Below are 15,166 nucleotides of genomic sequence, written 5' to 3'. Positions count from 1 at the left end.
AAAGTCGCTCTGGTTGGACGCTCCAACCCTCAAACAACAAAAGAGTCTGCTACAAGATATTTGGGCAAGAACCACCAGAACCCACCAAACAGGGGATTCAACAGAAATGGTGGGAGCCAAGGATGACTTCACAAGGAGTTTCCAAGACTTTCAGGGGTCATTCACAGCTTCATTCCAAATACAACTTACTGCATTCACATCCGAGATCAAACAAATGATTACAGAATTCAGAAAATACTTGTCAGACTTGGGCAACTGAACGGAAACAAATGCAAAAGCGATACAAAAATTGATCAAAACAATACGCAATCGGAAGAATTTATGGAACATCTGACGAGGTCAACGCATAATCTTGAAATACAATGCGAACACCTGTAAAACAGGTGCCTAAGGGCAAACATTCATATTAAGAATCTCTCTCAATCAGTCGGAGACCCAGACTTAAAAGATGCAGTTATTACTATTTTCAAAGACCTTCTGGGTAACGACAAGGAAGATAAGATTCTCCTGGATAAGAGATCAGATTCTGTGATGCGCCATAGAGATGTACTGGTGGCATGTGGTGTACATCCACAAAAGGAACAGATTTTAAAAGCAGCTAGACAACCAAGGCCATTCTCATAATGGCTCAGCCATACAAAAGTATCAAGATCTTTCACCAGCTACCCTTCAAAAACACAGGGAGATGCAGATAGTGGTAAAAAAAAAAATCTACAAACTAGAAAGATCAAATATAGATGGACATTCCAGTTTGGCGTGACATTTACATTTGCATTGGACGGGAGGCAACACAGGATCCCCTCCAGGGAAGAAGGGTTAGAACTGCTAAATATTGGGAGGTGGCGCTGTGGAGCAGCCCAAGATGGCTGCCTAGCTCTTGAGCTCTGTGTGGCTCCGGCTGAAATCCGCCATCAACTGCGGTTCCTTTTGCCTGCACGGTCTTATTTTTGGTGGAGCTGTTGCCCCTTCTCTTCTGGCAATCTTGTTGCAATCCCGACCCAAATCGGCCCCAGGAAGTCTGCGAACGGGACTTCTGGGCCTACTGGCGGTTGGCGTGCCGAGCCTTGACGGACGCCTGGCTCCCGCTCCCCGCCCTCCTTCATCAGCCGTGGGTCCCACTAAGGACACCATCGAGCAGAGGCCCGCTGCCGGGACCCGCGTGCACTCGCCTCCTCCTCCACAGTCGGCACCGGAGTGTCTGTCCCGGCGTGGAGGCCGGTCGGGGACCCCCCCTGCCACTTCTGCCTTTGCTTACAGCGCCGGAGCGCTCATCTCGTCTAGGCGGCTGGCGGGAGCCTGGTTACCCTGAGCTTGTGTGGCTCACATTGCTGGACTAAGGAGGTGAGGAGCTGGAGCACCGGGCGGACCCCGTCCACTGCCTGCTCCTGTGCATCCGGACCCTCGCCCTGCCCTGCGTGTCATCTGCGCGGCCTGCATTCTCGGAGGGCCTGATCTCTGTAATCGTCGACACGATTGGAGGGGAACTTCTATGAAACTAGTGTCCGGCTTCATTATCGGGGAGCCGCTCGCTCGCTGGGCCTAGTTGCCCTTTCTGTCGACTCCTGCATGGCACTGGCTCCCTACTCTCCTGTGGCCTGCCCGGCCCCACCGCTTCTATAATCGGCCTGGGCTTTTCTACCTGTCGCTTCTGCACGCGGAGCCGGGTTTCCTTGGGGCCATCTGCCATCGCTGTGTCTCTATCTACAATGCCTAATAAGACCAAGGGGGTCTCGGGGAGAGGAACCATGGACAAATTTGCCAAATCCGTCCCGAGGGAGGAGATGGGACACACATCGTCCTTGCAGGAGGACCCGGAGGGCGACACCACCTCTGGGGCGAGAACCCCCGATCTGACCACACTTATGGAATCTATGGCCAAGAACTTCGCCTCGTTCCACGAAAAGTTGGACGACATTAATGCCAATGTTGCCTCTCTTAAAACCCGCGTGGACCAGGCAGGCACCAGAATCACCGAGGCCGAAAGTAGGATTTCCACGAACGAGGACGAGATCCATGTGCTGCAGAACACCGTCGCCTCCCTGTGGCGCGATATGAAGAGTGTGAGAGCCAAGTGGGACGACCTAGAATCGCGCTCCCGTAGGAACAACCTGCGGATCATCGGGGTCCCTGAGAACGCACTTAAGGGCCGCATAGAGGACGCCGTTGAAACTCTGCTCAAGGATCTGCTGGGCAATCCGAGTCTCTCACCGTACTTCACTGTCGAGCGCGCGCACAGGGCCCCGTCTCCGCGGCCCAAGCCGGGGGATATCCCAAGGCCCATCATCGCCAGGATCCTCAATTATCGGGATAGAGATCTTATCCTCCGGCTGGCCCGCGAGAGGGGAGACTTGCGCCACGAGTCCCACACCATCAGGATCTTCCCGGACTTTTCGATTGCGGTGCAGCAGGAGCGGTGCCAATTCCTTGGGGTTAAGAAACTGCTTAGAGAACGCAATGTCCCGTATGCCATATTGTTCCCGGCCCGTCTTAAAATTACTCACAATAATAAACTATACTTTTTCACTGTCCCGGATGAAGCGACAAAATTCATCGAGGCTCACAATCCGGCTCCCGATCATGCCGGCGCTGACTGACCAGCTGTAGCTTAGTCTGTCACTGCTTCACCTAACTGGCAATCCGTTAATATGCATGGGTCAATGGCAATTTTCTATCATCAACCATTCGGTCTGGGTACCCTTAATACACTTTGCGGGCCGTGGCTCGGCTTGGGTGTTGAAACTAGCGTTGGGACCCTACAAAAACTCTGTATTCCGCAGGAACCTGTTATTTGACAGCTTAGGCTGTCGTACGCAATGTCTAAATGGCCGTCCACACGGCAACAGCGCACCTCACTGCAATTGCAATGTTTATGTTTTGTTGGATGCTACTGCTAGTTGGCCCCAGTTGGGCCATGGAGAGGGCATATCCCTGTTGGATTTTGCCCACCGACCCTTACTTTCTAGTGTTGGTCGGGTTAGTTGCTGGCACGTGTATCCAGGGGGGAGTGATTTCCACTGCAAGTTGTGGGTGGGCAGTGAGGGAGGGGGGTGGTATGGTTGGGGTTTGGGGTAACAATATTGTAAATGACAGGGGCAGTTTGGCAAAGCGCACGACATCAGGGCGCCCTCGTGGGAGCTCTCCCCATTCACTATGTAGGTTTTTACGGCGGTTGTGGGATGTACCTTAGTCTCCCGTAATGTCCACAACAGTGATGTCCTGGAATATCCGGGGTTTAAGTAACTTCACCAAGGCGCGCAAAATCATAGCCCATGCCAACAGACATGGTTGCAAGATATTATTATTGCAAGAAACACACTGTGGGGGCTCGCTAGCTAGGTGCATCGCGCCTGCATGGGGTCCACACAGGTACTTCACGGCTTATTCGACCCGCGCCAGGGGGTATTGACAATGATCCACAGGTCACTTAAGTTTGTACTCCACAAGAGCTATATCGATCTGGAGGGAAGGTACATTATCCTACACTGCGCAATAGCGAACAGGGACTATTTGCTGGTTAATACGTATGGCCCCAACGTGGACTCTCCCGACTTTATTGACCGGATTGCTTCCATTTTGTTGGGATATGTAGGGGTGCAGATTATCTGGGGGGGGGGGATATGAACTTCATCTTAGACACCACACTTGACAGAACTGGCTCGGCCCCCAGACTCCTTTCCAGTGCGGCGCGCAAGCTCCTTGCACATACCATTGCCCTTGACATTCAAGACCCCTGGCGGGGTATGCACCCGCAGACGCGGGAATATACTCATTATTCCTCGGTGCATGACAGCTCCTCCAGAATTGATATGTTCTTCCTGTCCAGTTCCTTCTTGGGGAGGGTGTTGGAAACTCAAATATTGGCACGTACCCTGTTGGACCACTCACTAATCTGGCTCTCTATGGATTTGGGCGTACCCGCTCCTACAATTAACTCCTGGCGATTTAAGTCTTTGGCCTTACAGGACATAGTATTTAAAGCTGAAATACTGTCCGACATCCAGTCCTACTTTGAACTTAATACACCTCAATCCACCTCTACAGGGGTTCGCTGGGAAGCTTTCAAAGTCTTCATCAGGGGAATGTCCATTTCTAGCGAGGCAGGAGCCCTCAAGGCCATTAGGGCTGCCCTCGCCCGCTCTGAAGCCAAACTGTGCGAGCTTGAGAACGCCCATCCTACGTCCATCGACCCCCCGACTCTATCCCAGATCAGCAAGGAACTCCAATTTTTCAATGAACAAGCCACCAGGGAAGTCCAATATTTCAGTCGCCCACAGGCGGCTCGTAGATATGGAGAGGGGGACAGACCTGGCAAGACACTGGCTACGTTGGCCAGGGGTGAGTGGGGCCAAACCCAGATAACTTGCATCAAGGACAGCCTGGGGTTGGAACGGTGGTCTGACCAACATATTCTGGAGGCCTTCGCTGACTTTTATTCAGAACTGTATGCACAACCCCCCCGAGCACAGTGAGTCTCAAATGCGCGACCTCCTCGAGCAGATCCCCATGACTATCATCTCCCCCGCCACCAGGGATCAATTGGATTCCCCCATCCTGCTGGATGAAATAGTTCAGGCTATATCTAAATTCCCTAAAGGGAAAGCACCTGGTCCCGACGGGTTGAGCAGCTGAGTTTTACCAGGAGCATGTGGCCATCTTGGCTCCCAGGCTGCTTGAGGTTTGGAACGAGTCACTTCGGTTGGGCACCCTTCCCCCTTCGCTGCGCGAGGCCACCATCACGGTCCTGCTCAAACCCGGTAAACCCACTGACGAGTGTGGATCATATAGGCCCCTCTCACTGATGAATTTGGACACAAAAATCTTCGCCAAAGTGATTGCCAACCGCTTCCTCCCGGTCATGTCATACATGGTCCACGAGGATCAATCGGGCTTTGTACCCGGAAGATCAACGTCCCACAACATTAGGAGGCTGCTTAACATCATGGCACGTATCGATCAAGGGGCGAGTGCGGTTGCGGTCACACTGGATGCCCAAAAGGCATTTGACATGGTGTCTTGGAAATACATCTGGTTGGTTTTGGAAAATATGGGGGTAGGGCCCAATATGATAGCATACATTAGGTTACTGTACACTTCCCCGGTGGCCAGGGTGCGAGTTAACTCTCGGACGTCCGGTCTGTTCCCTCTCTTCAGAGGTACCCGACAAGGCTGCCCGTTTTCCCCGATCCTCTTCGCCTTGGCGATCGAGCCGATGACCGACTACGTCAGGGAGCGGCATGCGCGGAGGGGGGTGCGGCTGAAAGACTCCCCTGAGATCATCTCGCTGTATGCGGACGATGTGCTACTCTTTATTAGAGACCCAGCTGTTCATCTGGACCCGGTTTTACGTGACGTTACCCGCATAGGCACATACTCGGGGTTCACGATAAATTATACGAAATCTGCGATCCTCCCCCTCACTAGCTCCACGATACAGCCCACCACCGAGTACCCGCTCTGTTGGTGCCCAAATGGGATTAAGTACTTGGGAGTCCAGGTGTCCCTCACCGGAGAATCGCTCCTAACAGACAATTACCAGGCAGTGGCCGAGCATGCCGAGGCCAAAGTCATGCGCTGGCGTACCCTCCCACTATCGCTAGCCGGCAGACTCTCGCTGGTAAAAATGATCCTGCTGCCCAAGTTGTTGTACATATTTGGTAATGTGCCTGTCTGGCCGGGTAGGAAATATTTCACGAATCTGCATAAAATGTTTGCCCAGTTCCTGTGGCACTCAGGCGCGGTGCGTAAAAAGTGGTCGGATATGTCACTACCCTATGACAGGGGGGGTTTCACAGCCCCAGACTTGCTGCGATACTGGACTGCTTCGCAGGCGCAGTTCGCATCTTACTGGTACCCCGGGCCCCCACCTCGTCCCCATGTCAAACTTGAGGTCCTGGCAGCGGCGGGCATTGATGTCATGTCCTTGATTCTTAACCGGCAGTATGTGCCGGACTCTCCCATTGATCCGGTCCGGACCACGGTACAGGCTTGGGGCCAGATATTCAAAACTTGCGACGAGCAATGTCCGTACTACAAATGGCTCCCCGCCTGGGGGTTTCCCGGGCTGGAACCCACGCATGACACCGCCCTGGCGCGCCATTGGGAGGCCCTGGGATACCGCACCCTCACCGATTTCTATCCAGAGGGACAGTTTATAACACCGCAGACGTGGAGGCCGGGGCACTCGGGTTCTGTTCTGGAGCTCCTGCAGTTCTACAGACTCCGCGCTGCCTTCCGAAAGCTATGGCCTGTCTTCCCCATCGAACCCCTGGACTCTCCCGCGATTGCTTACATTGCCAACTCGGGTGGCGCCCGAGGGGTGGTTTCCTCATTATACAAGCTCCTCTCGTCCTCGCCCTCTCCGCTTCCGTCCGGGGCCTGTGATGACTGGGCCTCCGAGCTGGAACTGGAACTTACTGACCAACAGTGGGAGAAGATGTGTTCCCATACTAGCAAAGTGTCCCTAAACTTCCGCACCATACAATATAAACTGCTTAATAGGCTGTACTACACTCCAGGTAGAGTGTCTAGGTTTGCTTGCTCCGATTCTCGGCTGTGCCCTCGCTGCGGCGCGGAGGACGCTGACCACTTGCACATGTTTTGGAGCTGCCCGGAGCTGGCCACATTCTGGAGTAAGATCATAGAGGCACTGTCTGAGATCACTGACATTGAGGTAGACCCTGATCCAATGGGGGTTTTGTTTGGAGTGTGGCGGGCTGGGGGAGCGGTAGACATTAAATTCTTAAATGTAAGCTGTACCATAGCCAAAAAGTGTGTCCTAAGCTGGAAGAGCCCCAATCCCCCTGCATTCCAGAAATGGTTAAATTTACTCACCTGGTCTCGAAACTGTGAGGAGGAGTTTCTGGGTATGCTCCCAGTATGCTCTCGTCCTCGAAACATATGGACTGCATTCAACAGCTACTTGATTGGCTTAAATGACACTGCCTCTGTGGATGGATCCCCTTGATGTCCCTATTGCTGCTGGTCTTCTTGGTGCTCTGTGAGATGCCATTATTCAACTGCTGTTATCATAACGTTGTCTATATGCTCTGTATGCACCTGTAAGATGCAACGAATTAGTGATTATTGCTCTGGTGTGTGTGTATGCCTTTTGCCTCTGTCAACAAAAATAAAAGTTTTTAAAAAAAAAGAACTGCTTAATATTGAAGATGACAGACATCCTTCAGAGATTACAGCAAGAGCCCGGTCTTCTACCTTCTGCAATACTGTGGGAAAGACAGAGCAGGGAAGTAGGAAGCATCCAACACATACAATTGAGCTGGAATCGCTGGAACTCTCGTCTTCAAGGCCTGAGGGGAAGTCCCAAAAAGTAATACCACCTGGGAACAGAGAGGGGCGCTCAAAGGGCTATGTGCCTTGTGTGTTACTGCATTTATTTTTTATTTTAAGGTGCCCCCGAGGCAAGGACTCTCGACTTGGAATCTGAGGTGAGGAGGTGAAGAGGGTTTTAGGATACCCTATGCTGATCCCTGGAGGAAGTGGTAATCTATGGTGGAGGGCCAGAGCCCGAAGACACATGGTACTGTGGGTCACAGCAGGGAGGGGTGAGAAGAAGGCAAGGGTGTTATGGTTAAGGGCTATATTGAAGGAGGGCATAGGGTACAATATCAGGGGAGTGGGTCGGAGGGGCTCCACAAGAGGATGAGGCAGCTGAAACCAAGTGTAATGATTAGGCTTTGGGCAATGGGCGCACACACAACACATTCAAGTGTATATCACTTAATATTCAGGAGTTAAACACCCCAGTGAAACGAAAAACTAGAGTGGTTTTTAGCTCGACACCGTCCAGCTGTACTGGCATTACAGGGTCCCATATTAGACAGCAGGACAAACGTAGACTCCATATACAGCACTATCCCAAAATCATACAAGCAAATGCACAAAGGAAGGCTTCTGGTGTCCCAGATAGCGTTTAGGAGGGGGGGTGCAATTCAAAATAAGAAACAAGTTACGTACCTGTAACTGTTCTCCAGCATGGGTCTGGCATGGATTCACATGCTCATGAATATTCCCCGTCAGGCTGGGAATCCTCGGTGAAGAAAAAAAAATCAGTATCAGTTTTGTTTCTGATCTATCTTTCTTAGTAGTAACCAATCACTGGACTCTGGGTCATACTGCCCCCAGCCAATGACTGCCCTCTCCCTAAGCCCCTCCCCTGTCAGCCATCCTTAGATTTGGTAGCACGTAAAGTGGCAGTATGACCGTCCTGCAGTTCTGGTGTAGCGGGAAATCGCTACCAGATGCATCTTGATGGAAGCATGAGCTGGTCCAGCTTTGGCCAGCGACCGTAAGTACGGTAGCACTTGAGGGGCAGTAATCAGTAGAGGGTTAATCTTCTGTGCACGGCATCAGACAGAGAACCTCTTCCACTTGTGTCCGTAGCACGAGAGTTGACGCCGCCCTGGCCTTTGCAAGAACCTCTCTGCATTCGGCCGGGATATCGTTCCCTCCAAACTATTGCTGCAGGAGCCAGGCCTGCAAATTCAGCGACACCGGTTCGTGATGAAGAATGGCGCCTCCTTCTCTGGAGAGGAGATCTGCGTCCGTGGACAGTTTGACTGGTGGGGACGCTGACAAGTCCAGAAGGTCCGGGAACCAGATCTGTCTCGGCCACCTCGGTGCGACAAGGATCATCCTGCACCGGGACCTCTTGGGTTGTTTGATGAGTCTGAGCAGCAACGGCGAGAACGCATACAGGAACAGGCCGTCCCAGGGGAACGAGAAAGCATTGCCCAGGCTCCTCGGTTGGGGGAACCTGCTGGCGAACCTCTGGCACTTGGAGTTCGTCGCCATCGCGAACAGGTCGATTTGGGGTTTGCCCCATAGCCGGAAGAGTTGATCCACTTGATCCTGGCGTAGTTCCCACTCGTGGCACGAGCGCAGCTCCCTGCTGAGTGAGTCGGCGATGGTGTTTTTTTATCCCTGCTAGATGAAAAGGCACCAGAAACATCCCCTGGGAAACAGCCCAGTGACAGATCCTGGGCTTCCTTGGACAGGGCTGGGGATCTGGTTCCTCCCTGTTTCCGGATGTAGAACATCGTGGAGGTGTTGTGGGTGAAGATCCTCACCACCTTGCCCTTGAGGGACGGGAGGAATGACTTGAGGGCCCAGAACACCGCTCGGAGCTTCAGTATGTTGATGTGGAGCGGCCTCTCCTCCGAGAGCCACAGGCCTCTCGCGTTTAGATCTCTGGTATGCGCTCCCCACCCCTCCAGGGAGGCATCCGTATCCACCGTCGCCTGGTATGCTGGGGTCTGAAAGTCTGTGGCTGCCGCGAGATGCGCGCGTGCCCCACCATCGGATTGCCTGGCAGAATACCTTGTTGACCGAGATCTTGTCCTCGAAGCTGCCCGTCGCTTGCATCCAACGGGCGTCGAGGAACTCCTGCAGAGGGCGCATCCGAAGCCTGCACAGGCGCACCAGATAGATGCAAGAGGACATCATCCCGAGCAGGGACTTGATGGACCTCACTCTGGCCACGTCTGTGGCCAGCAGACGCTGTACCTTGCCCAGGATGGGCTTCGTCCTTTCCTCCGATGGGGAGGCCAATCACGCTACTATATCGAGCTTGGCTCCCAGAAACAACGCGACCTGCGACGGAACCAGGTGGGATTTGGGTAGTTGATGGAGAATCCCAGGTCCGTGAGGAGCTGGACGGTCTTCGCTGTGTGTTCGACAGCAAGTCCCCTTGTGTCCCTGCTTGGTTGAGCCAGACGTCCAGTTAGGGGTAGATGTGGATCCCCTGCAGGCGCAGCCGCGCCGTTACTGGTGCAAGGCACTTGGTGAACACTCTGGGTGCCGACTTCAATCCGAACTGAAGGGCCATGAACTGGTAGTGCCGTCCCTGGACTACAAATCTGTGAAACTTTCGGTGACATTTTAGGATAGGGATGGGAAATTACGCATCCTCAAAATCCAACGACGATAGGAAGTCGCCTTCCTCCAGCTGGTCCAGCACGTGCTGGAGGGTGACCATCTGGGACTTCTGTGCCTTGATGCATTTGTTTAGCCGACCCAGGTCCAGGATGGGACGCCAACCTCCTGTCTCCTTTCTGACGAGGAAGTATCTTCAGTATACTCCGGAGCCCCGGAGCCTCCTTGGGACGAGCTTGATGGCTCCTTTTTTGAGCATTGCCCTTACCTCCAACAGCAGTTGAGGGACATGGTTTTCCTTCCTGGCCACTGGAGGAATTCGGGGGCACTTCTTTAGGAATTCCAGAGTGTGCCCGTGGGCCAGGGCATCCAGCACCCAACGGTCGGTGGAGATGGACTCCCACATGCTGACTAACTTCGCCAGCCGGCCTCCCACCGTGGTGCTTCGGTGGGGGCCCGACGCAGCGGCCGGTTCAGTCTTGTTTGGAAGCAGCCTTGCCTCCTTTGCCTCCCTGGCGACGACGGCGAGATGAACCTGACTTGCCTCATCCACTGTAGGCTTCTTGCGACGAGGAACGGGCCGCTTGACGGTAGGTCGAGGAGCCGCCGCCGAATCTTTTGGAGGCATCTTGCTTGCCTCCGCAGTTCCGAAAGGGCGGCTACAGTTGCTGCAGAACTCCCAAGGCCCGAGCCATCTCCGTGTCGGTTTTGGTGGCCTGCAGCGACTCATCCACTGTCTTTCCAAACAGATTGTTCCCGTCGAAGGGCATGTCCAAAAGCTTGACTTGTACGTCCTGGCGGAAATCCATCGCCTTGAGCCACCCCCGCCATCGAAGGCAAATGCTGTTGCCCAACTGGCGGAAACCGATGTCGGCAATGTCCGTGGCCACAGTTATGGCGTGGTCCGACGCCACCTCACCCTCCTGTAGGATCGCCAGGGCCTCTGCCCTCTTGTCATCCGGGAGGAAGTCCAACAGTTCCCTGTCGTAGCGGGCCACAATCGCTAGGGCGTTGGCCGCCTTAACCATCGTCGCCACCAACGAGATGACTCGTCATCGCATGGCATCCAGCTTCTTTCCCTCGCCGTCCGGTGGGGAAGTTGAAGATGAAGCCGATGCCCCCCCGCTTTCTTGGCTGCTGCAGAGACGACCGAATCCGGGGTCGGATGTGCCCTAAGGCACAACAGGGCGGTGTCGGGGACCTAGTACTTCTTCTCATACCGGTCCCTCTTGGCAGGTGTCATGGACGGGTTCTTGAGAAGGGCAAGTCCCTCGTCCCAGATGTCATCCAGCAACGGCACCGCGAGGACCGTCTTCCTCTTGGCCTCGCGCCGTTGGTAGATGAAGCCTTCTTTCTCTTCGGGGAAGAGCTGAAAAAGCTTGGATGCCCTGGCAATCATGGCGTGGAAGGAGCCAATCTCGTCAGGAGGGGGACGCCCGAGGGATCGGAGACGGAAGGTCAGTCCCGTCGTCACCGCCGTCGCCATCCATCCCCGTCGTGGCCGTGTATGTTCCCGTGTCATCCCTCGGGGAAGGCGACAAAGACTGAAAAGGCCGTGAGGGCTGAAGGGGCACTGGACGAATTCTCCTCCTCTTGTTTGGAGGGCTTCCCGACGGACCCGGTTCAGCCGGGTCAGCCATCAGGGGTAGGGGCAGTCTCGACCTCATCTCCGTGCATAAGGCTTGGATTGCCGTCAAAATGGCCACCGAGTTGTCCTGCAGCTCGGTCTGCGATGGGCATGACGGGCACGGTGGTTGCTCCTCATCCACGGGAACCTCGTCGTCGTTGCCACCCTCGCTCTCGTCATCCCCCTCGTCGGGATTCCTCCCGTGGGACCGGGCCTCTTCCAAATTCCCGGTCAGTTCCTCCGTGTCCGTAATGGCCACCGCCCCCCCTCTTTTTTCCACCGTGGTCTTCACAGGGGTCTTCTCGATGGGCTTAAAAGAGGATTCCCTCTGCAGAGGCAGGGAAACTCTAGGCCCCGAGGTCGCCTCCACTGGGATAGCCTTCACAAGCTTTGCCAGGGCCGCAGCGACTTCCTCAATAGAGGCCTTAGCCGGGTGGATCAAGGCCTTTGGAGCTGGAAACGTTCACGACCAGAGAAGGACTAATACTTGGTGACTACAATTTGGCATGGGACCCACATCAGGACAGAAGTGTGAAGACTCAGCATGGTCACCCCCCCCCCTCCCTCGCAAGGGTTACCATTTAAAAGTTGAACAACTGGCGATCTGTGATGTCTGGTCAACTTTGAAAGGGACGGAGAAAGGGTACTACACTCATTGCTCACAGGTTCACAAATCATTCAAGCGCATAGATTACGTTTGGTCATCAACCACGTTAATACGCTATATTACAAACATGGAGGTTCACCCAATAGCATTGTCAGATCATGTGCCTCTGGAAATAGAGTTCACCTTTCCTAGAGCAACAATGGGGGTATGGTCATGACACAGGTGAACTGGTGATAAACACAATATGGGATGCATTTAATGCGACGCTTCGCAGGGAACTAATTTTAGAGGGGGCCCTCAGACACAGGCAAAGGGGAGCTTTAGAGTCTGAGCTGAAGCAAACTATGAATAAAATGAAAACGGACGGCTGGTTAGCCACCAGAAAGGCATATAGAAATATAAGAGGTAGATTACAGCTTTTGCAAACGAAGAAAGTTGAAAAAAAAAGTACTGTATGCGAAAAACAAAAATGAAAGCGAATAAAGCTGATCAGTGGCTGGCTAGGCAGCTAAGGCAAAATAGGGCACCCTATTTTAGGAATAAGGAATAAGGGATCCTCGGGGGAAACTGCTCACGATGACCCTGCAGATACTTACACAATTTGGGTCATTTTATTCCACTCTTCAATCAGACGTCCCAAACACTACTGGCCAAAAAACATTTACATTCAGTGATGCTTCCAACGATTAAATCTCTGGTACGTGAACAGCTTGAGCAAGATATAGCGACCGAGGAGGTTTCACAGGTAATTCAAAACCTCCTCTTGAATAAGGCTCCAGGCCCCAATGGCTACTCTGCCTTATTTTTCAAAACTTAGCAGTCAATATTGGCTTCTAGACTGAAAACTATATATTTCATTTAAGGACACCGAACATTGAAGAAGCTAAAATGACCTTTTTTCCAAAACCTAACAAAGACCCAAAAGCGTGTGGTTCATACCGACCTATTGCTTTGATTAATCTCGACGCCAACATTTATACAAAAATACTAGCCAACAGGCTAGAGGAGACCTTACCGTCCCTGATCCATTCTGACCAATCAGGGTTTATTAAACACCGACAAACCCATGATAACATCATAAGGGCGTGCCATCTGAAAGAGAAAATAGCCAAGATGAAACAGCCAGCGCTCTGTCCCTAGACGCAGAGAAAGCATTTGATAGAGTAGAATGGTCATTCCTGTTTGCTGAACTACAAAGATCCCAAAATTAGGCAATTAGTAAGTTAATGGTCAGGTATCCAAACTAATTACACTATGTTGCCCTATTAAACAGGGATGTCAATTATCTCCCCTTCTGTATGCAATACATTTGGAACCTAGGTTAGCTTAAATACAGCTCAGATCCATGGGATACCATTTGGGGGGCGGGGGGGAACAGTCCTAAAATAATGGCATATGCGGATGATATGCTGATCATGGTCACAGACCCGGTAGAGCCCGTATTGGAGGTCATGAGGGAATTGGAAGAGTTTGGTAAGGCAGCTGGTTTAAAAATAAATATGACCAAATCTGAAATGCTTAATTCTGTCCTTAATATGACTGAGGTAGCTAAGGTGTCGGCAAACAGCAAATTTGCTTGGGTAAAAGACAAACACAAACTGTTAGGAGTATATCTAACAAGCACTCTACAGTTACTATATAAAACAAACTTTCCTCCATTCTTGAGGACTTCGACGGTTGCTTTTTTTAAAATGGGGTCCACTCAGTTTCATGTTTAGGGAAGATTAATGCAGTGTAAATGTCTGTTAACCAAGGTACTGCTTATTTCAAGCACTCCCTGTACCTATACCGCCATCATTCTTTCACAAATTACAAGGGGTGATTTCTAAATTCATTTGGAATAATAAAACTCCACGGATTGCAATGAAAACATGAATGACTCCTATAAATAGAGGGGGCCTGGACTAACCCATTTCGTTTAGTACTACCAAGCAGCACACCGATGGGTTCTCCTCAGAAACTGGGAAAAAAAATGGGTTAGAATGAAAAGGGTATTCTGCGGATCACGTACAGCGGAGTTACTTTGGCTCCCCAGACAAGATCACACCACAAACATGCATGCTAGCCAAATTACACATCTGGTTGAAAATAATTGGGATATGGTAGTTAGACAACACCAAATAATAACATATCCCTCCCCTTTTACACCAATATTCGGTAATCCACAGTTCACGCCAGGCCTGGAAAAGGGATCCTTCCACAAATGGAAAGTAACAAATTGCACTAAATTCAAGACATGTTTCAGGGCACAGACCTCAAATCTTTCAAACAGTGTAAAAGGGGATAGGTTTATCGGAAACAGAGACTTCAATTATTTTCAGGATAGTCAATGGCTGCTGCCCCCACGAATAGACCAGCAGCCTCGAGACCCCCCCACCCCCAACATAATTTTGATATCAAATCCGGGGAATAAAGCACTTATTTCCAATCTTGATCACTTACTGCAGGAGAGGCACCCAGTAGAGAACGTAAGATATGCACAGAACTGGCATCAGATACCGGGAGTGTCCATATCTACGGAGGAATGGGAAACACTCTAGAAGGATATTCCTAAACTTACACACTCCCTACTGTTCTGCTTTTCAGACGCGTGCAATGATCTTAGGGTGAGTAGTTCTATTACATGGACTTAAAGTTCTTGGACACAGGAAGGCAATAATGTACACTCAGACCATTAGTTAGACAAAATTTGGTTCTTTACAGGCCCTTTATTCACACTGGCATAAGCATACATATTTCTCTAGAATAAATGCAGCTGATTATACATGAACAAGGACAGATATGATGGATATACATCACTGTTAGTGCAGTTGTAGGATAAATCTTCATCTCCTCCACGACAACACCACCCAGTCCCAAGGCAGGTAAGTGGATAGATCGGTTTATAGTCAAAATACCGAAAACAAAATCTCGAACTACCAAAATCTCGAAAAAAAAATATCGAAATTTAAAATATCGAAAATGTATACATGTCATTAAAAGGGTCAATATCTCGAATACTTAAATGTCGAAAAAAAAAAACCGAACATGCATAAATAGAA

At 51.5% G+C, this 15,166-nt stretch overlaps 1 protein-coding gene across 1 annotated transcript in view; it reads right to left on the bottom strand.

Annotated features, from left to right (window-relative positions):
* Positions 1-15,166, bottom strand: part of EDEM3 (ER degradation enhancing alpha-mannosidase like protein 3) — a 925,252-nt gene that overhangs the window by 703,974 nt on the left and 206,112 nt on the right.

Source organism: Ambystoma mexicanum, chromosome 1q (genome assembly GCF_040938575.1).
Source record: "Ambystoma mexicanum isolate Mex_15411 chromosome 1q, UKY_AmexF1_1, whole genome shotgun sequence".
Classification (NCBI taxonomy): Eukaryota; Metazoa; Chordata; class Amphibia; order Caudata; family Ambystomatidae; genus Ambystoma; species Ambystoma mexicanum.
The sequence above is the reverse complement of the archived record's forward strand: the minus strand, read 5'-3'. Positions and strand labels throughout refer to the sequence as shown.